This window comes from Choloepus didactylus, chromosome 22, assembly GCF_015220235.1.
Source record: "Choloepus didactylus isolate mChoDid1 chromosome 22, mChoDid1.pri, whole genome shotgun sequence".
Taxonomy (NCBI): Eukaryota; Metazoa; Chordata; class Mammalia; order Pilosa; family Megalonychidae; genus Choloepus; species Choloepus didactylus.
Window position 1 is genome coordinate 35,945,454 of NC_051328.1, and position 24,801 is coordinate 35,970,254.

Below are 24,801 nucleotides of genomic sequence, written 5' to 3' on the forward strand. Positions count from 1 at the left end.
ACAGTAAGAAGTGACAATTATTGAGCTTATATGTGGTAGGTGTTACACTAACACATCCTTGCTTATAACACTAATAATTAGGAACATTTATTGAGCATCTACAAAGCAGGAACTTAACTAAATGCTGGGCATACACTCTCTCTTTTATTTTCTCCTGATGATGACCCCATGAAGAGGGTGTCCTTGCTATCCCCATTTATTGGTGAGGATAACAGGACTCAGGGAGATTAACTCAACCAAGATCCAAAGCTGAACCCACTCTCACCTGTCCTCTTAAACACCAGGTCATACTAACTCTCAACTACACACAACTTCCATATTGACCAAAGAAGATTAAGCTGACCAGGTCCAATCCTCCCCTTTCAGCTCTCCCAGCTTCTACAAGGTGATGGGCAACATTTTTTGAAAGCTCACTCTGTGCTTCACATAACCCCATGGGGTATACTCTACGTTACCCACATTTGACAGATGGAGGAACTGAGTGTGAGGTAACTCATCCACAATCCCACAGCCAGGGTATGGTGGAGCTGAGGTTCTAACCCTGGTCTACCGGGTTCTGAAACCATGTGCTATCTCCAGACATCTTCGAAGGTAAGAAAACCTCCCGTCTTTATTGGAAAAAAACACAGAAAAATGCCATTCCAAATGCTAACAGTAGGTGAATCTAGGTGAGTATGCAAAGGTTCATTTTTTATGTTTCCAAATTTTCTATTAATTTAAAATTTTTTAAATTAATAGAAAATTCACATTGCTCTACCAAAAAGAAATCAAAATTTCAATGAGAAAAGTAAAGAGTAAGATTCAAAAGTTTACCATATTTCCAAGTCAACATAATGTGCTTTTCTAGAATGGCATTTTTACCCATTGAAATTAAGTGGTAAGTGGGGAATACGTCCTCAGAACTTATGAAACAAAAAATAATATGGGAGGGGAGAAGTGTATACTTATTATTGAAGAAGGGAAACGGGTACGTGAGGATTCATTATACAATTCTGTTTGTGTTAACATAAATGTTTGAATTTTTTTATGTTTCAAATTTTCCATTAGTAAAAAGTAAAAAAACTCTGAAAACTGAGATTATCTCACAAATGGTTTATGTCCAAGAGGCTATGCAAAATAATTAAATGACTTTCATTGCTTCACACGTAACAGACATTTAAATAGCTAGACCATCCTGTCTTTCCACAATACTGCCTCTACAAAGACCTTAATTATCTCAAATTTCTATTAAAATTTTTCATTATAAAATGCTCTGTGAACATGTGTCAGGTTTATTACATAACTTTGAGATGTATCATACAAACTCTAGAACAGTTTTAAAAAAGTAAACTCAGGCCAATGCCATCCAACCTCCAACCTCTGAGTCAGGGAATGGGGCTGAGCGCACATTCATCTGTAATGACGCTTCAGAAAGCCAAGAGGGCTTCCAGGAGGATCCTGAAGCTCTGACTCACAGACGGAGATTTGCACATTTTAAGAGCTTTGTAAAGGGAAGCCTTCCACAGGTTTATAAAGAGAGGAAAGTGAGCCAACAACTTGGCACCGCCTGAAACAGCAGTATTCTCGAGGACACCAACCTAAGAGTATCAAGAGCAAGTCCAGGCGTTAAGGGATGTATGCTGGTATGAGAGCCTCCAGTTTCAGAAAGCAAATGCTCTGCCCCCAGGATGGAGAAAACTCTTCCCCAGGGTGAAGCAGAGAAGGATGTTAGAGAAAAAGCCAACACAATGGATGGATGAATGGATGGATGGATGGATGGATGGATGGACGGATGGACAGACGGTTGGATAGATGGATGCGTAAAAGGGTGAGCAGTGGGTCCATGAACAGATGAACAGATAGCAGACACTTATCAAAATGAGCTTAGTATAGTATTTAAGAATACAGGCTTTGGGGCAAGAACATCTGGTTTAAATGATGTGCTTTTTATCATGAGACTTTGTGCACATCAGTAAACCTCTTAGGGCCTTGGGTGACTCAGATAACAAAGGGCAGATCATAGAACCTATCTCACAGGGTTGTTGTGGAGAATGTATGAATATGTAACTTTATATTCCACAGAAAAAGTCACTTAACTTTGTATATGACCTTGACCAAAAATTTTGCTGATGTCTAAAGACAGCTACTTCTCCTCCCTGCAGAACATGACTCCCCTGGGAAAATCAACTGCTCCTGGGAAAAAGAGAAGGCTCACCGACTTAGGTGAGTCCTTCCAGGAGAGGAAGACGGCTACCCAAAGACAGGATGCTGAAGAAGCTGAAAGTCAACAAGGGAGCAGAGTCCAGACGGCTATTTGGAGTCACACTGGGGGACAGCTTGGTTCTGTTTCCTCCCAGCCTATTTGACAAATCCTTCCTAGAGGCTTGAGTCAGAAGTTGCTTTATGGGGGGACAGTAAGGCCACTGGGTGGCTTGACATCCTGTTTCTACTTAAATTAACCCGATAGTGACAATGAACTATATCAACAGGATCATGCCTAATAGCCTGGTGTGTGGGGAAAAACTTTTGGTTCTGCTACTTTCCATCCATATGGCCCCGGGCAAGTCACCCAGCATCTATGGGCCTCAGGGTCCCCATCTGTGAGACAGATAATAATAATAGTAACAGCCACAAGCAGTGTTGTTGGGAGTTCTGAAGGGGAAAATAAATGAGGAAAATATCTTCAAAACCACAGAGTACCACAAAGAGATGAGCAGGAGTATGCTTATATGGATGAAACTTCAATTGACAAAAATGTTTTATATCTGCTATTTCATCCCACAGCTAAAAATACATATTTTTTTCAGGTTCAGGAAAATAATGACTTTTTCTAATAGACCAAAATGCCCCCAAAGAGCTCAGAAGAAATGTGGTTCCCAAATATGCTATCATATCTTGATCTCTGTCATCCCCTGGGACCTAATCTTCTCTTTATGTCTTTATGTCTTTAGGTTTTCTGACCCACCTTCCTCCTTTTCTCAAGAGTGTCTCAAACAGAACCAGAATTCTCATTTGTTCCGTTGATAACAAACATCCAAGTTATTTAGGCCTTGATCTTGCAAAGTGACTGCAACATTCTGGGAATCCTTTTATCCTCAAATATCCCTAAAACCTCCTCCACTGCTTCCTAACTCTGCCAAAACCAGAGACCTGCCCAACCTGGTTCTGGCCGCTGTGTTTCCTGATTCCCCACCCTGACCCCACCTGCACAGGCCACGGGCTTTCACCTGACGCTTAGTTTGTTCAAAATGGAAACAGTCTTTAATTCTCCTCCCTTGAACATACTGACAAACATATGGATGATATTAGAAATTGCACATACACACACTATTGACGATAAGCAATCTGAGACCCTGGGCTATTCCTTAGAGTTTAACCAAATTGTTAATTAACATTTACTCTCTGTGATTCCAGTTAGTATTGGAGGCTACTGTAGGTGAGGGCAGGGAAATTCTGATGCAATTATTATCAGTTTTACGATGATGGGTAGATGGCTGTCTCATTAGGAAGAATTACGACAATTACCTTTATTGGGTACATGCTAAGTTCCAGGAACTGTGTTAAGCCCTTTATAAATTGTCATCTTTAATTTTACATCTAGCCTTTGAGTTGAATATTCTTTTCACACTGACAGATGAGAAAATTGAGGCTCAGAGAAGGTAGGTAACTTTCCCTATATCACACGGTCAGTAGACGGTTAAGCCAAGATTTGAACCCAGGTCCCTCTGACTCTAGAGCCCCAGCTCTTAGCCACCTGGCCTCATCTCACCAGTGATCAGAACCAATTAGAACAAGGCAGGAACCAGCAAAGTACCAACTGTGGGGATGGTTCAAAAAATTACAGTAACGCAGGACTCCAGGATTACCAATCAACAAGCTGCCAGATCTTGAAGGAATGTCCCAAAACAGATGGGGTGGACTGAGAAACTGGGTTGCTAGTACATGTCTTGACATTTGAAAGCAGAGTAAGGACAAAAAAGAATAAAGAAAGATTTCCCGGCTGCTGTCTGGACATACACACACATCAGCCATCCTTGCACAGAAACATAGCACATTGCCCTGACGCTGGACATCAAACCCCACATCCACAAGGACCTCTCTGTTTGCCTCCTTTCTACGTCATGGGACAAGTGCCTTGGGAGTGGAGGTGGAAAGACACCCCATCCTTCCCCTACGGACAGGACAAGATCTGGGAGCAACTCGATATGGGCAGTTTCTGGTCTAGAACACTGTGACTGTTTCAGATTATCTACTCCAAAAATAAGACAAAAAGAACAGGAGGCATTCCCTGTTCAGTCCAGCAAAATTACACTTGAGAAATGGCTGGCAGACATATGAAATTTGGTTCAGAGCAAAGGGAATCAGTTAACCTCTGGGTGAGGATCTGATTTGGGGGATTATGTAAGATCCAACAATGAGGGGGAATAAGTGGAGGCCCCACACCCACTCAGGTGGAAAATATTACACCCAGAGACCTCTCTTTGACCAAGAACACTCAAAAACCTAGCAACAGCATCATCACAGGACATACTTATAAAAATTTCTAAAACATAACAATGTGATCATAACTAAAAATTCTTGGTAAATTTATACTAGTGATTTAGTATGTACTGTACATTTCTGGACAGCATTTGTGTTGTGTTTTCAAAGACTACAGAAAATTTGACCTCTTTTTAAGAGAGAGAGAGAGAAAGAAAAATGATTCAATGAAAACTAATAGGCAAAGATGCAAACTGACACAAAAGAAAATCCCATTTACATAAAAAGGATATAAGGAAACCAAAGGAAAAATGCAAGCAAAGAAATAAAGTTTTTGTTGGAGCCAGAAAAGGACAGGTTCAACATGCAGAAAATCCAGTCAGTGATGTAGACAACACACCCGAAAAATTCTCCAAGAATGCTGAAGAAAAAGGACACAAACATCTCAAAGAAAGCATCAAGAGAACAGACCTCTGGGAGAGTTAGTGGTGATCCAACCAATATTAAGTATGGCAGAGGCAAAAAATGAAAAAGGGACAGGGACACCAATCAAGGCAAAATAGGAGAAATCTATATGTGAAAAAAGATCTCAGTGATGGAGAGGAGGCTGAAACTCTATCAACGTTACATCTATCTTAGAAAATTTCAAAAAGTTAAACTCCCTACCTTCACACACACACCCTACCCAAAAATAGTAGGTGCAAAAATCAGGCAGACAAGGAATATTAAATATGCTAAAACACAATCTGAAGAAATAAATATTGTGAACTCAAGAATTTTATAACCAGTCAAGTGGTCCTTTAGATGAGAAGGAAGACATCTCATATGTCAGGTATGAAAAATAAACTACCCATTTAAAACAAGAAAAGACTCAAACAGGTCCTTGAGATAAGATTTTAAGCTAATGTTTAAAATTTAAAACTCAAGAAGGTGAAATAAGTACATACTAAGATTAATGCTGAACACTGATAACAAACATCTAGAGTGAATTACTGTAATTGTGATAAAATTGAAAGCAAATATAAAATGATTTCAAAGGGTTATCTGTATACAATGGAAGAATAGAAAAGTTAAAATATAATAATATGACTTTTAAATACCAAGTTAAGATAACGAAGAGAGGATGGGGTCATATATGAAAGAGTGTTAAAATTTATTGTATGATTTTTTGCATTTTATCACTAGAGAAACACATGCTAATGTATGTTTTTTTTAAAGTATTAATATTAGAGAAAGGAAAAGTGTCCATAAAATGACATATACACAAATGATCATACCACTTTATTCATAATGGAGAAAACCTGGGAACAATGCAACTGTTTTAACAGGTGCATAAGAAAACTTCAATACATTCATGAAACAGAATAATACTCAGCAATAAAAAGAACACACTATTGACAACATGCAATATGGAATAATCTCAAAGGCATTATGATGAATAAAAGAAGCCAGACAAAAAATAAGGTATATCAGGTCAAGCTGATGTATAGTGATGTAGTCAGAGCAGTGGCTGCCTGGGGTCGGTGGGTAGAGAATAGATGCAAAGGGCGTGTTGGATATCGATTCAGGGGCCTCACAAAGACCATGTTTCAAGTCCCAGCCCCAGTTCTGTGGGTATGATCTCATTAGTAAATAAGATTTTTGAAGAGTCAATTAAGATGAGGCTGAACCAAATCAGGGCGGGCCTTAGTCCAGTATGACTGGATCTCTCATAAGCAAAGGAAATTTGGACACACAAGTACAAGCCACAAGAGGAGACAGAAGCAGCACGTTGCCGTGTTACAGAAGGACAGGTGGACTGTCAGCAAGCCACCACCAGAATACTACAGAATTCAAAGAGGGCCTGGCCGCCAATACCGTGATTTTGGACTTCCAGCCTCCAAATGATGAGCCAATACATTCCTTCTGTTTAAGTCAACCAGTGTGGAATTTCATTATAGCAGCCCTGGAAATCTAAGACAAGGATCAAGGAAACTTTCCAGGGAGATGAAAATGTTCTGTATCTTCACTAAGGTGGTAGTGTACAAATTTGTTAAAAGTCATCAGTATTTACACATAAATCGTGTCAATTTTATTCTGTACAAACTATGCCTCAGTAAAGTTGCTTGGAAAACACACACCAAACATGCACATACCCCACAAAATTTATGAAGAGAAGATATACAATTCAAACCAAATGATAAGACAGAAACATGGCCCATACTGCAAAAGACATTTTAAAAGTGAAATATCCTTCTTCTGGTTTGCTAATGCTGCCGGAATGCAAAACACAAGAGATGGGTTGGCTTTCATAAAAGGGGGTTTATTTTGGTTACACAATTACAGTCTTAAGGCCATGAAGTGTCCAAGGTAACACATCAGCAATCGGGTACTTCACTGGAGGATGGCCAATGGTGTCCGGAAAATCTCTGTCAGCTGGGAAGGCACATGGCTGGTATCTGCTCTAAAGTCCTGGTTTCAAAATGGCTTTCTCCCAGGACGTTCCTCTCTAGGCTGCTGTTCCTCAAAAATATCACTCTTATTTGCACTTGGGGTATTTGTCCTCTCTTAGCTTCTCTGGAGCAAGAGTCTGCTTTGAACGGCTGTCTTCAAACTGTCTCTCATCTGCAGCTCCTGTGCTTTCTTCAAAGTGTCCCTCTTGGCTGTAGCAAGCTCACTCCTTCTGTCTGATCTTATATAGTGCACCAGTAATTTAATTCAGACCCACCCAATGGATGGGCCAACACCTCCATGGAAATTATCCAATCAGAGTCATCACCCACAGTTGGGTGGGGTGCATCTCCATGGAAACACTCAAAGAATTACAATCTAATTAACACTGATAGGTCTGCCCACACAAGATTACATCAAAGATAATGGTGTTTGGGGGGACATAATACATTCAAACTGGCACAATCCTTAAAGCAAAAAACTCCAAAAGCATTAAATAAGAAATCATAAGTGAGACAAAACATTATTTATGGAAAGAAAATGTAAATATCAGAACTCCCTCAATAAAAGGAGAAACTTTCAGAAGGGATTAAAAGATAGTATAAGACATATTTCACAATTTATGCAAAAATTAACTCAAAACGGACTGAAGACCTAAGAGTAAAATCTAAAACTATAAAACTTCTAAAAGAAAAGAGAAGAGAAAATCTTCATGACCTTCAGTTTGGAGATGACATTTTAGAAATAAAACCAAAAGCCCAATCCATAAAAGAAAAAAAAATGGTAACTTGAACGTCATTAAAATTTAAAACTTTTGCTCTGCCACAGATTTGTTCAGAAAAATATTTACAAATCACATATGCAATAAAGGATATTCATCAAGAATTACATAAAGAACTCATAAAACTCAGCTATAAGAAAAAAAGTCCAATTAAACAATGGGCAAAAGATATGAATAGATACTTTACTAAAGAAGGTATACAGATACCAAGTACACATATGAAAAGATGCTTAACATCATTAGACATTAGGGAAATGCAAATTAAAACCAAAATGAGATACTGTTATGTTATCTATGAGAATGATAAAAATTAAAAATATATATATATATACTGACAATACCGAACCTGGCAAGAATACTAATCCACAGGAACTCTAATTTATTGCAGTTGGGTGCATAAAATGATACAGCATTTTGGAAAAGAGTTCAGCTGCCCAGCTTTCAACAACCAATAATAAAACATGCAAAAAACAAGAAAGTATGGCCTAGCCACAAGAAATCAACAGAAATTGTCACTGAGGAAGCACAGACATTGAACTTACTAGGGAAAAAAAAAAAAGATTTTAAATCAGTTGACTTCAACTGTCTTAAATATGCTCATAGAGAAAAAGAAACCATGAAGAAAGAGCTAAAGGAAACCAGGAGAATGATCTATGAATGGAGAATATCAATAAAGAGATAGAACTTATAAAACGGAAACAAACAAATTATGGGGCTGAAAAGTATAATAAATGAAATTAAATGTTCACCAGTGGGGTTCAACAATAGATTTGAGCAGACAGAAGAAAGAATAAGCAAACTTGAAGATAAACCCATTGAAATGATCCAGTTTGAGGAGCAGAAAGTAAAAAGAATAAGAAAAAATGAACAGAGTCTAAGGATCTATGGGTACTACCAAACATACTAACATATGCATAATGGGAATCCTAAACAGAGAAGATGGAATAGAAAGAGTCAGAAAGAATATTTAAAGGAATAATGGATAAAAACTTCCAAATTTAATGAAAGACATAATCCACACATCTAGAAAGCTAACAAAATCCAAAAGAGATCCATCAAGATATGCATTAGAACCAAACTGCTTAAAGACAAAGACAAAGAAAGAATAATGAAAGCAGAAAGATGAAACAACTAATCAGGCACAAGGGATCTGCAATAAGATTAACAGCTGATTTCTCATCAGAAACCATGTGGGCCTGAAGGCAGTGGGATGACATATTTAAAGTGCTGAAAGAAAAAAAAAAAACTTCTCTATCTGGCAAAACCATCCTTTGAAAATGAAAGAGAAATTATGACATTCCCAGACAAACAAAAGCTGAGAGAGTTCATCGCTAGTAGACCTACCCTATGAAAATGCTCAAGTAAGTCCTTTAGGCTTAGAGGAGAGGACTCTAGACAGTAATTCAAAGCCATACAGAGAACTACAGAATTTCAGTAAATATAACTACAAAGGTAAATATAAGAGCCAATACTGTTGTATTTTTGGTTTGTAACATCTCTTTTCATTTCCTTTATGATTTAAAAGACAAAAGCATAAAACAATAAATATAAATCTATGTTAATAGTCACACAATGCACAAAGATATGTTCTGTGACAACATAAAGGGGGTGGAGCTGTGTAGGAACAGATTTTTTATTTGCTTTTGAAGCAAACTTGGTATTAATTAAATGAGACTATTAAAAGCTTAGCATGTTAATGGGTAAACACCCTGGCACCCACTAAGAAAATATCTCAGTAGTACAGAAAAGGAAATGAGAAGGGAATCCAAATGGTACATTATAAGAAATGACTCTTGAAGCAAGGCAATAAAACAGATAAACTTCTGATGAATACACTGAAGGGGAGAGCAAGAAAATACAAATAAAATGAACCATAAATGAAATGAGAATATAATAGATGTAATTCAAATTTTTGCAATACCATGTATTCTAACATGATGAAATCCTGGATGAAATGCCCATTATGAAATAATACATATATTAGCAAAAATGACTTATAAAGAAGATGACAAGATAAACAGCTCAAAATCTAGGACCGAACTAGATACAGTTTTTAAAATCAAGACAAAATAAAAATAAGTGCAATGAAGTCATTTTTTAACTATTTGGTGCAATATGAAACAAATAACTATAAGAAGGATGATTATTAACAATATCCTATGAAAAGGTTCTATCCAAAATATGTTTATCCATGACTCTTTCTGATATTCAAGAAATATCCCATACTCCAAAAATTATTTTAGTGCATATGGAAAGAATGAATGGCTTCCTAATCCATTGAACAAATCTAGAACAAGCTTCACAAAAAGTCTTGGAAAAGACAGCATAAAAACAAAATCTATAGACTAATTTCACTGACCAATGTGACACAAACATCCTCTATACAACTAGAAAACAGAATGCAATAATATATTAAAAGGATAAAACATCATGAAGTGATAGAATGGTTATATTTGAAAGTCTACAAATAGAAGTTTCACATTAACTGGTCAAAGAAGAAAAAAAAGATAATATCAGATGCTGAAAAGTCATTTACTCAAACTTCAAATTCATTCCAGACAAATTTATTCCCTAAAATGGGAATAAAAAATATACATGTATATGCATATATATGACAAATAAAAGCTATAGCAAACTAACAGTGTGCATCAATCCTAACAGTAAAATCCATCAGGCTCTCCCCCACTGAAGTCAAGACAAAACAAAGGTAAGTGCAATGATGTCATTTTTTAATTATTTGGGGTAATATGGACAACACAATAAAATATAGGACAGGAAAAGGAGATATGGAGTCAAATTACCATTATTTGTAAACAATATGTAGACAAAATTAGTGGGAATTTTTTTATGTCATATGAGCTTATAAAGGTAAGTAAAATGGTTAATAATTATAAGGTAAATATTAATAATATTCACTATCAGCTTTGCTCCAAAATGAAACTATACATTACTTTAAAATAGGAATTGAGAGCTCACAAAAATAAATATGCATAATATTTCAAGAAAATCTCAATACATTGGAGGGAAAAAAATAGAAATTACACAGGCCATGTTTTCCAAATTCATTCTAATAAAAGTCAATATCAATAACAAACTGAAAAAAAAAAAACAAAAATCTATGGACTAGCTTTCAGTTCCTGCTCAGCATGTGAAGAACTAGAAAAAGCACTGCCTCTTCCTTCACAACAACAACAAAACAAAAATCAAGACAAGCTGCATATTCATGACTCTTCCAGAAGTCATCAAGGAGCACAGATTGAAGGGAATTCAAGTAGCCAAAAATCTAAATTACCTACATGGAGAGAAAGAATATACACACTGACTTACCCAGGGCAGAGTAACCAGACACCAGTTCTAATGGAGAAAATGAAAAATAGAAGATTGGATGGGGAATTTTAGCAGAGAGAAGGAAACTGTAAGAATCAAATGAAAATGCTAAAATTCAAGAACCTAGTAAAAGAGATGAGGCTTGTCTTTGACAGATTCATCAGCAGACACAACACAGCTGAGGGAAAAACCAGAAAATGTGAAGGCAGGTCTACAGAAATTAACCAAATTGCAAAGCAACAAAAAAATTGGGTGGAGGTGAGGAGAACAGAGCATACAAGAGCTGTAGAACAATAACAAGTGGTCTGACATACGTTCACTGGAATCCCAGGAGAAGAAAGAGAGAATGGTGAAAGGAAATTGAAAAATGAAAAGCCAACCCTTTTCAAAATTAATGATAGCAACCAACCACAGATCCAAGAGCTCAGAGTACACTGAACAGGGTTTTTTAAATAAAATACTATTTAATACAAACACAATAAGTTAAGTCATATCATACTGAAACTACAGAAAACAAAATACAAAGAGAGAACATTGAAATGAGCCAGAGACAAATGACACATGCCATACAGAGGAACAAAAACTATTATACCAGAATCCATGCAAGATAGCAGACAATGAAGTAACATCTTGAAAATGGTGAAAGAAAAAAACTGTCAATCAAGAATTTAATATTCAGTAAAAATCTTTCAAAAATGAAAGAAACAAGACTTTCTCAAACAATGAAAGGAATTCATCACCAGCAGACCTACTCAATGTAAAATGTTAAAAGAATCACTTTAGACAGAAGGAATATGAAACTTGGATCTACATAACCAACTAAAGAGCACTGGAAACAGAATTACGCAAGGTAAAATTAAACTTTTTTTTTCCCTTACCTTACATCCCCTAGAAGATAACTGACTGTCTAAAGTTAAAACAGTAGCAATGGATGATGTTTTCATGGCATGCGCAAATGTAAACGTGTGACAACAGGACAAAGTAAGGAAGGAAGAAATGGGAATATACTATCATAAGGCCTTTAAGCTACATGTCAAGCAGTATAAATTATATGAAGGTAGCTGATTTAAAATGTGTAAAGTAAACTCTATGGAAACTACTTATAAAATTAAACAAGACAACAGGGTATGTGGGAAAAACAACAGAAGGGTATATGGGAAAAATCTACATATTGCATACTAGGGACTATAATTAATAAGAATACCATACTAGTATTACACAAATACTATAGACAAATAATTAAGGGCTGACAAGAGCTAGGAGATGTTTTGGGTCATGAGAATTATTTAAAATGGAGAGTGATAAAGACTGCACAACTAAGTGATGATAATGTGAGATATGGATGGATTATTGGGGACATAACAGATGCTGTGTGAATTTAGGAACCCCCTATTTTATAAGTCAAGCTTGCTTGAGGCTTGCTTGGGTGAAATTTATGGTTGTAAAAGGGAGGCCAAGCCCACCTATAATTATGCCCAGGAGTCACCTCCAGAGAACCTCTTATGTTGCTCAAATGTGGACTTTCTCTTTCTAAGCCTAATTCTGAAAATAAATTCATCACCCACCCCACGACGTGGGACAGGACCCCCAAAATAAATGAGCCTTCCTAGCGACGTGGGACATGGTTTCTGGGAATGAGCCTGACCCTGGCACTGAGGGATTGAGAATGCCTTTTTGACCAAAAGGGGGAAAAGAAAGGTAAAAAAAATTAGGTTTTGGTGGCTAAGAGAATTCAAATAGAGCAAGAGGTTGTCCTGGAGGTTACTCCTATGCAAGCTTCACCTAGATATGCCAAATGACCACAATATGATAAACCCACGTCAACAGTAGTCCTGAAAACCCTAAAGAATACACGGATCCCTATCTGAGACTATAGAAGTTTCACTCACTAAGTTTATTCTTCAGAAACTTAAATCCTCCAGAGTGCTCCTATGCCAGCTGAATCCCAAAACCCAAAGGCAAAAGCTTCTTCAAGAACAACAAGTAGATGTGTCCCCTTTGCTCATAAAGTTGACACCCCTTTTCAACATGAACAGGTTAGGGTTGTCACTGCCTAGACATCCCTAAAGATCAGGAAAGTGATTAAACTAGAGGAAGGGGTAGCAACAGACAAGATGGAATTTAACAAAGGATGATGAATATTGAATCTTTATTTAATTTTCTTTTTCTTAGTTGCTAGGGTATTAGAATAGCTAGAAGGAAAGAACTGAAATAGTGGAACTGTAGCCCATAGCATCCTTTGAAATTTGTGCTACAGCTACTTGTTAAATTGTAACTTGAAAGCTATCAGCTTTTTGTATATATGTTATATTTCACAATAAGGAAATAACTAAAACTGTGGAACTGTAACCTATAATATTCTATGAAATTTGCTCTATAACTACTTGTTAAATTGCACTTGGAAAGTTATCACTTCTATGTATATATGTTATGTTCTACAATTAAAAATGATAAAAAACAAACAAAAAATTAAACAAGAGGTGTAAATAACTGAAGATAAAATGGAAAGAAAACGCTCAATTAACTCAAAAGGCAGAAAAAGAGAAAAAAAGAACAAAGAACAGAGAGAACATAAAGAAAACAGCTAGCAAATGGCAGATTTTAATACAACTGTATCAATAATCACATTAAATATAAACGGTATAAAGACCTCAGTTAAAAGACTGATATTGTCAGATTGGATAAAATTGCAAAATTCCAGAACACATTGTCTCTAAGAAATCTACGTTCAATATAAAGACATAGAGAGGTTAAAAGTAAAATGATTGGAAAATGTACTGTGCAAACAATAAAAGAATCTTTCAGTAGTTATATTAATATCAATGCAGAGTTCCAAACAAGGAACATTACCAAGAATAAAGAGAAATCTGACATAATTAAAGGGCCATTTCTCCAAAAAACGTGTAACAAAACAAAATGCATTTAATGCCAGAGTTTTAAAATATATGAAGCAAAAACTGGGAGAAGTCAAAGGGGAATTAGACAAATAGACATTTATAGTTGGAAACTTCAAAATTACCCTCAGTAATTGACAGAACAAATAGATAAAAAATCATTAAGAAAACCTCAAAAACACTATCAATCAACCTAACCTTACTGACAGTTATAGAAAACCCCACAAAAAAACCAGCAGGGTACTCATTCTTCAACGGACACAGGGTATTTGAAATATTCTGGGTCACAAAACAAACTTACATGTTCAAGAGTAGAAATAATACAAAGTATGTTCTCTGACCATAACAGAATTAAATTACAAATCAATAACACAAAGATATCTGGAAAAGTCTACAACTATTTGGAATTAAACCACACACTTCTAAATAACAGGGGTCAATGAAATCTGAGGCAAAATTTTAAAATATTTTGAACTAAATGAAAATACAACAGACAAAATTTGTGGGAACTTCCGGCAAACTAAGAGGACAGTGTACAATGCTTCAGGGCACCATTTCCCCACAGAGGCTTTGAACAACTATCAAATGCTGACAGAGCCATCTCCCTCAAAACTCAAGAAAACAGTGAAATGCTTCCAGTAACTGAGTGCTGAATCAAGAAAATGCAACAGCAGGAGAGGAGGAGAAAGAAGATGGCGGCATAGAGAGGAGTGGAACAACTAATAAACAACCAGGAACAACTAGTAAATAATCTGGAATAACTGCTGGGGGACAGCCGTGACTGTCCACACATCACACACCAACTTGGACTGGGAGGAATGCCTGAGATGGCAGCATAAAATCCGTAAGTAAAAACTGCAGACCCACGCTGAGAGCCCCCTCCCCTCATGGCAGCCCAAACAGCAAAGCCTTGCTGTGATAGAGAACAGCACTCTCTGAACAAGCGAATATACCCCAGTCCAGCTCCAAATGGGGTTTTGATTAACAAACATGGACTGATCGATACAAGCTACAAATCCCCAACAAGCAGACAGAGGCTTTTAGTGATGACTGACCTTAAAGAGTCGGCTGGGAGAGGGAGCCCAGAGGACCGTGAGCTATCTCTGGGCAGTGGGTGAAGCTGGGGGGTGGGGGCTGTGGACTGGCCCTGAAGGGGAGCTTTCTGTCCCTTTTTCTCTCTCTCAACCTGGGCAGCTCAGTGGAGAAAGCCTCAGCCATTTTCAGTTCACAGTGCTCTGACTCAGACAAGGGTGGAGATAGCAGAGTCAGAGAGACAACGAGCCTATTTAAATGCAGATGATAACTCCCTAGGGGGGATGTATCTTCCCTAAGAGGAAGGAGATGGTGCCCAGCCCTACTACCAGCCTCCCATTCAGAACCAGACTCCAGAGCCTGGGGGAAAATAGCCAAACCAAAACTAAGGACTAAGGGGGCCACACCTCCTTATACCAGTTAGGAGCTACCGGCTGACAGGTGCCACCTGCTGGGTGGGTTAGGAAAAGCACAGTGGCTTGAGGCCTCACAGCATGTGTCAAACTTCTAAGACACACCCTCAAGGAGACCTGATGCTGAGTATTGCCCTCTTCTGAGATCTGAGCCCACTCTGGTCTGGGAAAACCTGATTGGGGCAACCAAGGAAACCAGATGCCTAGACAACAGAAAACTACAACCTCCACTAAGAAAAATGAAGTTATGGCCCAGTCAAAGCAACAAATGTACACTTCAACTGAGATACAGGAATTGAAACAACTAATGCTAAATCAATTCAAAAAGCTTAGGGAAGATATGGCAAAAGAGATGACGTATATAATGAAAACACTGGGTGAATATAAGGTAGAAATCAAAAGTTCGAAAAAACAACTGGCAGAGTCTATGGAAATGAAAGGCACAACACAAGAGATGAAAGACACAATGGAGACATACAACAGCAGATCTCAAGAGGCAGAAGAAACCACTCAGGAACTGGAGAACACGACACCTGAAATTCTACACACAAAAGAACAGATAGGGAAAAGAAGAGAAAAATATGAGCAACACCTCAGGGAACTGAATGACAACCATGCCAAGACACCTAGTAACTGTCAAGTGCCAAGGATAAGGACAGAGTTCTGAAAGCTGCAAGAGAAAAGCAACATGTTACCACAAGGGAGACTGAATAAGATGACGTGCTGATTTCTCATCAGAAACCATGGAGGCAAGAAGGCATGTGATAATATATTTAAAGTGCTGAAAGAAAACAATTGCTGGCCAAGAATTTTGTATCTGGCAAGACTTTCTTTTCAAAATGAGGGAGAAATTAAGACATTCTCAGAAAAACAAAAGCTGAGGGAGTTCAAAACCACTGTTAATGTTTAAAAACAGAGTTCTTCAGATGGGAAGAGAGGACACTAGACAGTGGATCGAAATGTCATAAAGCAAAGATATCCAGTAGAGATAACCATAGTCACAAATGTCAAAAGATGGACGCAAACTAACTATCCATGAGTAGATGAATAGATAAAATGTACCATATACATACAATGGGAAATTATTCTGCCACAAAAAGGAATGGAGTTCTGATATATGTGACAAAACAGCTGAACCTTGAAGATATCATCTTCAGTGAAATAAGCCAGACACAAAAGGATAAGTATGGTATGATCTTACTAATATGAAATGAATAGAATAAGCAAATTCATAGAGTCAGAATCTAGAATGCAGGTTATAAGGGTGTGGGTTTCGGAATGGGAAGTTAATGCTTAATTAGTACAAAGTTTCTGCTTGGGATGATGGAAAAGTTTTGATAATGGATGGTGATGGTAACACAACATTGTAATTAACACCACTGAATTATATATTTGAATGTAGTTAAAAGGGGAAATTTTAGGTTGTGTATATGTTACTAAAATAAAATGTTTAAAAAAACCATAGGGTTGTACGACACACTGAACCCTAATGTAATCGACTATAGTTAAGAGTATAATTATAATAATATTGTTTCATCAACTGCAAAGGTGGCACAATTAGTGGTACAAAGGTACCACACTAAAGCGGTGTTAATAATAGGGAAAATTGCAATGGGGGTCAAGGGGGGACTCTATTTTCTGAATGATTTTTTTGTTAACCTACAATTTCTCTAACAAAGAATAAACTTTAAGAATTGTTGGAGACATGAAAAGCACTGCTAAGAGGAACAGTTACAGCATTATATATATTTATATTAGAAAAGAAGAAAGTTCTAAAGTAAATAATCTAAGTTTCTACCTTAAGAAACTAGGATAAAAAAGAGCAAATTAAATCCAAAGCAAGAACAAGGAAGAAAATAATTAAAAACAGAAACAAATTAAATTGAAAACAATAAAATGAGAAAATTATTAAACCAAAAGTTGGTTCTCTGAAAAGAATAAAGTTGATAAACTTCTAGCCAGACTTTTCAAAGTTCAATCACAAATTACCTATAAGAGAAATGAAAGAATGGACATCAATAACAACCCCACAGATACTGAAAGATAATAAGGAAATACTATTAATGATGACCATAAATTTGACAACTAAGATGAAATGGACAAATGAGCTGAAAGGCACAAACTACCAAAACACACTGAAGAAGTAATAGATGATCTCAATAATCCTACATCTATTGAAGAAATTGAATTCATAGTTAAAAACCTTTCAACAAAGAAAACGTTTGGCCCAGATGGTTTCATTTGTGACGTCTATCAAACATTTAAGGGAGAGAAATAATATTAATTTTATACACTCCTCTAGAAAATAGAAGTAAAAGGAATGCTTCCCAACTTATTTTATAAAAAAAGTTTTATCCTTATACCAAAACTGCACAAAGACATTACAAGAAAAGACGACGACAGACCAATATCACTCATTAACATCTAAGCAAACATCTTTAACAAAATATCAGTAAATTGATTCCAAAACCATATAAAAAGAATAATGTATAAAAATCAAGTGGGATTTATTCCAAGAGTGCCAGGCTGGTTCAACATTCAAAAATCAATCAGTGTAATTCACCATATTAATGGATAAAAGAAGTCCACATGACCATCCCAAAAAGTTCAGCAAAAAAAATGCCACAACTATTCATAATAAAAACTCTTGGTAAACTAGGAGTAAAAGGAAAATTCATTAACTCAATAGAGGGCATCTACAGAAAACCTACACGAACATCAGACTTAATGTTAAAAGACTGAATATTTTCACCTAAGACTGTGGAAAAGGTAGGGATGCCCTCTCTCACCACTCTTATTCAAAATCACACCTGAAATCCTAGTCAGTGCAATAAGGCAAGAAAAAGAAAACAGTATAGAGATTGAAAGGGAAAAAATACATCTGCCTGTATTGCATATATTATTGTCTATGCAATAATTCAATGGACTCTAAAAAACTCCTAGAATTTAAGTGAGTTTAACAAAATATCAGGACATAAAGTCAATATATGAAAATCAATTGTATTTTTATAATCTAGAAGTGAACAATTCAATTCTACAAGTTAATAATTCAAAATTTTAAAAACAGTACTATTTATAATAGCACCCAAAACTGAAATAATTATGTAAAAATAAGAAAAAGTACAGGATCTATAGCTGAAAACCACAAAGACTCATGAAATAAATTAAAGAGGACCTAAATAAATTCCAAGATATACCATGTTCATGGATGGAAAAACTCAAAATTATTTAGATGCCAATTCTTTCCAAATAGAACTATAACTTCAATGCGATTCAAATTAAAATCCCTGCAGGAACTTATGTAGGTATCAATAATCTGAAATTTACATGGGAACAGCAAAAGAACTAGAATAACCAAAACAATTTTTAAAAGAAAGACAAAGTTGGAGAAGTTACACTACTTCTGCAAAACGAGATTCCTTGCTTCAACTACACCCCCCAAAATTTTCAGACAAATTTAAAGGTGAACAAATAAACAAAGACCGTATCAAATGCAAAAATATTTTAAGTCCTGGGGTGGAGAAGGTCTCTGAAGCACAAATCGAGTGGCCATAAAGAAAGGAGTGACAAATTTCACTACACAAAAATTTGAAACTTCAATTTAATAAAAGACATCACAAAGTAAAAAGACAAATGATAGGGAAAATATTCATATTTGTAACAAACATATAAAGAACATATATAGGAGACAGATTTGGGGCCGATAAGCCATCTGCTCTCCTGCTTCGTGCCTAGCAATAAAACTCTATCTCTTTGAAACCCCGGTGCCTTAGGAATTGGTCATTTGAGAGTATAAGACAAAGAATCCACCACCTTGGTCCAGTAACAATCTGGCAACCTCCAGATGGGACAATGCTCAAGGCTCTGGAGCTCTGGTAGGACAGACACTCGATGCCTTAAAAATCTTCAAACATGGAAACCATTTCCAGTTTCAAGTCCATTTCCAGTCAGATGTCTGGAGACTTAAAGCCTCCATATTTTTCCTATGCCAGATAACTCTGAAACACAGAAGTACCAGTTTCTTCAAAAACAACAACCAGTTTCATCTCTCTGCCCCATGTTGATGCCCCTTTTCTCAGCACAAAGAAGTTAGAAGAGTCCTCACCCAAATATCCCTCAAAATTGACAGAAAATTATCAAATGAGAGGGAGGAGTTGTAACTGAGAAATTAGATTAAAGGGATGTTTATGATTACTGAATTAGTGCATAGAGATTCCTTTTTACTTTCTGGTATTTAGAGTAGACAGAGGGAAATACCTGAAATATCTGAACTGTAATCCAGCTGCTCTGATCTCTGATAATGATTGTTCAGCCTTTATCTTCTGCCCTTGTTATCATAAAAACCTTGTGACTCATCTTCACTTATACCCATTTATCCAGTTTTTTGACTTCATAGTCTTATGCTCACTAAAGACAGCCTCTAATGTTTATTAATGAAGGGTCTTCGGTCAGCCCAGAACTAACCCACCCCAAGACCAAAGTTATCTTGATACCAAAACTTGGTCTAACCAAAATGGGCCCGCTTGACACATGCAGTAGCTTAGACTTTAACCTATAAATGACCTATACCTCATTTTAATACTAAAAATCACACCCACCATCATATTAAGGCTGTCATTTTCTTACATACATTCTGTGACTACGCATGTAATCAATCTGTGCATGCTCAATAATTAAGTCACCTCTAATTACATCATCTGGGATCATTGTGCTCATTATCCCAAAACCTGCCCATCTTTTGATTCCATATAACTATTAAAATGACTGTAGTTCACGGAGACAGATTTCGGACCGATAGGCCATCTGCTCTCCTGCTTCATGCCTGGCAATAAAACTTTTTCTCTCCTTGGGAAAAAAAAAAAACATAAAGAATTTCAAAATCAATTAGAAATAAGAAACAACCCAGTAAAACAGGAAAAGAACCAACATAGAAATTATTCTTACAAGAATGGACATAAGCACATTAATAAGAGGGTCAATCTCATTGTTAATCAGGGAAATTAAAACAATGAAAAAAATTGACAAAAATTTTAAAGGTTGATAATATCATATGTTGGCAAGGGTATGGGGAAATGAATAGCTGTCACACTGTTAAGAGTATAAACTGGTACCTCTGAAGTGAGGGTAACAGATATCAATAAAAAAAAAATGCACAATCCTCTTCCCCACATACACACAGTACACAAGTTCACTTCATAATAACCTGGGCCACTGGGCCACAGGCAGAACCATGTCACCTCTAAATAGAAAACAGGAATTTCCTGCTCTCTCTCTCCTCTGCTACCATAACCAGGAAGGTCATGAGCTGCATGTGGGGCAGTTACAACGCAGTTAAGCCTCTACCATCAGGCTGGACCCCTGAAGGGGGAGGGAGCACAAGCTGCTACCAACCAGCACTGGATATGTAACATGAATGAGAAATATACCTCATGTGTTAAGCCACAACGGGAAAAAGGCACAAATCCTTGACCAGCAATTTGACTTTTGAGTACTGTTCCAGTTCGCTAATACTGCCATTATGCAAAATACCAGAAATGGATAGGCTTTTATAAAGGAGTTTTATTTGATAATAAATTTACAGTCTGAAGGCCATGAAAAGTCCAAATTAAGGCATCAACACAAGGATACCTTCACCAAAGGAAGGCCAATGGCATCCAGAAAACCTGTTAGCTCAGAAGGCACATGGCTGGTGTCTGCTGATCCCAGGTTGTGTTCTAGCTCCTCTCTCAGCTCCTGTGTATTCTTCAAAATGGCATTCTCCAAAATGTCTCTCTCAGCTGTTCTGAGGTCCTTCTGTCTGTGAGCTCTTTTACAGGACTCCAGTGATTAAATCAAGACCCACCTCCATGGATATAATCTAATCAAGGGTATTACCCACAGTTGGGTAGGTCACATCTCCATGGAAACAGCCTAATCCAAAGTTTCCAACATAATCAACACTAATACATCTGCCCCCCACAAGACTGCATTAAAGAACATGGTGTTTAGGGGGACACAATACATCCAAACCGGCACAGGTACCCATCCTGATTATACAATCCTTTCTAATGGAAGAAAAGAAATAAAGATAGATTTTAGGTAATTGTTTATCAAATGATAAAAGGAGTTAAGGTAGAGCTATATGTCTTGATATATAGTATGATATTTAGGTTAAAGTATGCACTTGTAAATAAATAGATAAAGGTCTGAAATATTTCACGTTAATTGTCTACAACTATTGCCTAATTATTAACAATGGATGACTCCAAGGTAGGAAGTGAGAATAGGGGAAGAGGGAAAAGGTTTAAGGGAACGTTCCCTTTTTATTCAATATTTTGTACTGTTTAACTTTTTTCAATGAAAACTATTTATATGGTACCTGTGATATTATTAAATCAATAGAAATAGTTTTAAAATTCAGACTATTTCTATATTGACAATGACCAGTCAGAAGGTAAAATGGACAAAGTGATCACATTCCAAAAAGCAACAGAAAGGTTTAACAAGAAAATCTAACTTTAACAAGAATATTAAGAAACTATAAGAAGAAAAAGCACAAAATTCTACTGAGATATTTTACAGAACTTGAATAAATGAAGCTGTATGCACCATGTTTCTGGATGGGAAGTCTTAATGTATTAAAGATGCTTGTTTGCAACAAATATTGACAAACATAATGCAGTTACCACCAAAATCCCAGTGGGTCCATTTTTGGAATTTTACAAAATGCTTCTCAAATACCTCTGGGAGAAGTAAAAATAGCCAAGAGATTTTGAAAAAGAAAAATAATGAGAAGGAAATTTCACAATTATACAATAAAACACACTTGAAAGCCACAATCATTGTGAATGTAGTATCAGGAGATGAAAAAAATCAACTAAACGAGAAAATTCCCAGAAACACCCCTTAGTATATTAGGAATTATAGTCTGTAAAAAGGTAGCATCAAAAATCAAGGTCAAATGGAAGAATGATTAAATGGCACTAGGACAATTAAATAGGAATGGGGTAGGGAAACATATCCTCACTTCACAATAGATGAATCAGAGTGTTGTTTTTATTTTTTTTTTAATTAATACCAGGAGACTCAAAAGTCTAATGTCTTTAAAAAAAAAAAAAAAACCTATGAAAACCTGTAAGAAAACATAGGTGGAAAACACAATCTAGTTGAAATTATCCTGTATTTAAAAAGAATAGTTTTTATTTAAAAAAAACTGTATATAAAAACAAAAACACAATTAAATGGTATACAGCAACTAGAAAAAAATCAAGAAACATGTCAGGCAAAGGCCTAATGATTAACACACGAAGATCTCATTCAGGAAAGTGCATTCAAGGGCAAAGGACATGAAGAAACTATTCACAGATGGAATATCCAAAAGGTTCCATCTCACTAATAACCAAAGAAATATTAAAAAAAAAAAAAGCAGGAATGAAGTTACATCTCACTAATAACCAAAGAAATATTTAAAAAAAAAAAAAAAAAAAGCAGGAATGAAGTTCTTCAAATTTCTTCAAATTAGCAGAAATTTTTTGAAAATCAACGATACTTAACACCGACATGGGAGGGGCTGGTGAGACGGACACCCTCGATGCACCACTGAGAAGTGGCACAACTTTCTGGAAAGGAAGTTTATGGTATGTATTAAAAGCCTTAAAACACCCATACTCTGTGACCCAGCAATGTCTTTTCAAAGACTCTAGCAAACCGGCAAAACATTATGTATGTTTATTGTAGCTTTACAAGGAAATAGGTTAGAACCTAAATCCCTAACAAACAGGTTGAAATGAAACAAGCAACCTCTAAAAATAGTACCAACAAGCATATCTTAAAGATGTGGAAAAGTGATTAAATGCGTGTGTCACAGATCGCAGAGTAGCAGCCCTCCCTCAGTCCCTGCCCTGGGGGATGTGGCCCTCCCTCCTCCCGCCGGGCCGTGGAATCTGCTCCGCCACCCTTGAGTCTGGTCTGGCCTTGCGACTTGCTTTGACCCACAGAATGTGGCAGAAGTGACTTCTTCAAAAGATGCTGCCGCTTCTGCTTCTACATCCTTGGTTCGCGGCCCTGAGACCACCACGTAAAGGAACTGGCGCACCTGCTGGAGGGTGAGAGCACCGAGGCGGCCAGTCTGCTGCCGAAACCACGGCCAGAAGGGTGAGGAAGGAAGCGCCACATTCACTGAAAAGGGAGAGGGGGAGTGGACGCGGGGAGACGCGACTCCAGGCGGAGGGAACGGAATGTGCAAAGGCTCTGAGCCAGGGAGAAGTGCAACCACCTTGAGGACTAGAGAGAGGGTGAGACCGTGCATCTGAAGCGAGGGGTAGGCAGGACCACTGAGAGCTTGCTAAGCGCGCTGAGCTCTTCTCTATCCTAAGAGAAACAGAAGCCCCTCCAGGGAGGCAGTGGGTGGAGCTGGTGAAGGTGGGGGCTGCCGGTCCCTTGGTCCAGGACTTGACTTGCTCATACGCCAGGTAGGGGTCTCCTTGTGGCTCCCCTAACTAGGTGGGCTGTTTCCAGGCAAGACTCCTATCTTCTTCATTGCTGTACCCTGACAGCTCTCCAGCGGCTGGGACATGCCTGGCTTTCAGTAAATGCTTGACTGGCTCAGTGAGTGAAACAGCCGTCCCTGAGACAGGGGTCCTGAGCAGAGTCAGAGCAGAAGGGAGCACAGGGGTCCCAGGAGCAGGGTGCAGTCAGCTCCTCCAGCAGGGCGTCTATCGTATGGTGGACACGGAGCTCGGCATCAAAGTGATTTCATCTGAGTGTCGTGGACGTGGCTCGGGTGTCTGTGGAACTTGGCGCCAGTGGGGAGACACACAGAAAGATGCCTGCTCTTTCCCCCGGGCTCACACGTAACCCAGCAGTCACTGAGTGATTAAATTTCCACATCAAAAGCTATTTAAAAATCTCCAAAACATTTTAAGCATAAATAAATTTCATCTACTACTGGCCCCTTATCTACCTGTCTGTCAGCCTCCCAAAGATTTCAACAGGGTCATGAACAATGAGTTCCCCTTCCCCCTCTCGCCGGAGCCTGGGCTCACAAGCTACACAAGGCCCACCCTGTCCGAGAGGTGGTCAGGGTGCAAGCTCAAGAACGAGATAAACCTGAGCCCAGTCTGAGCTCCACTACTGGGGAGGCACGTGAGATCGCCAGCCAGCCAGTACAGCCTCTCTGAGCCTCAGTTCTCCCATCCGAAGACAGAATAATGACCACATTATTGTGAATTGTGGGGATTAAAGGGGATGAGGCTTGGAAAACATCCTGAGTCTGGCTTCTAGAAAACAGTCAATTAATGGAGTGGTCACTATCACTGAATTATCAACCTGGAAGCTAGGAACAGTCCTAGGGGAAACTGTCCCCTCTCCCTGCACTAAAGTAAGTAGCAAGGTGACAGGAATGTTCCAGTTTGTAGGAAATGCCGAGAAGAATGAGGTGGAGAAGGTCTTCAGTGTGGGCAAGAGACCACCTTAAAGCGCACGAAAC

General features: G+C 37.6%; 1 protein-coding gene across 3 annotated transcripts in view; it reads right to left on the minus strand.

Moving 5' to 3' along the window:
- Nucleotides 1-24,801, minus strand: part of CDYL2 (chromodomain Y like 2) — a 183,690-nt gene that overhangs the window by 62,127 nt on the left and 96,762 nt on the right. The window lies entirely within an intron of this gene.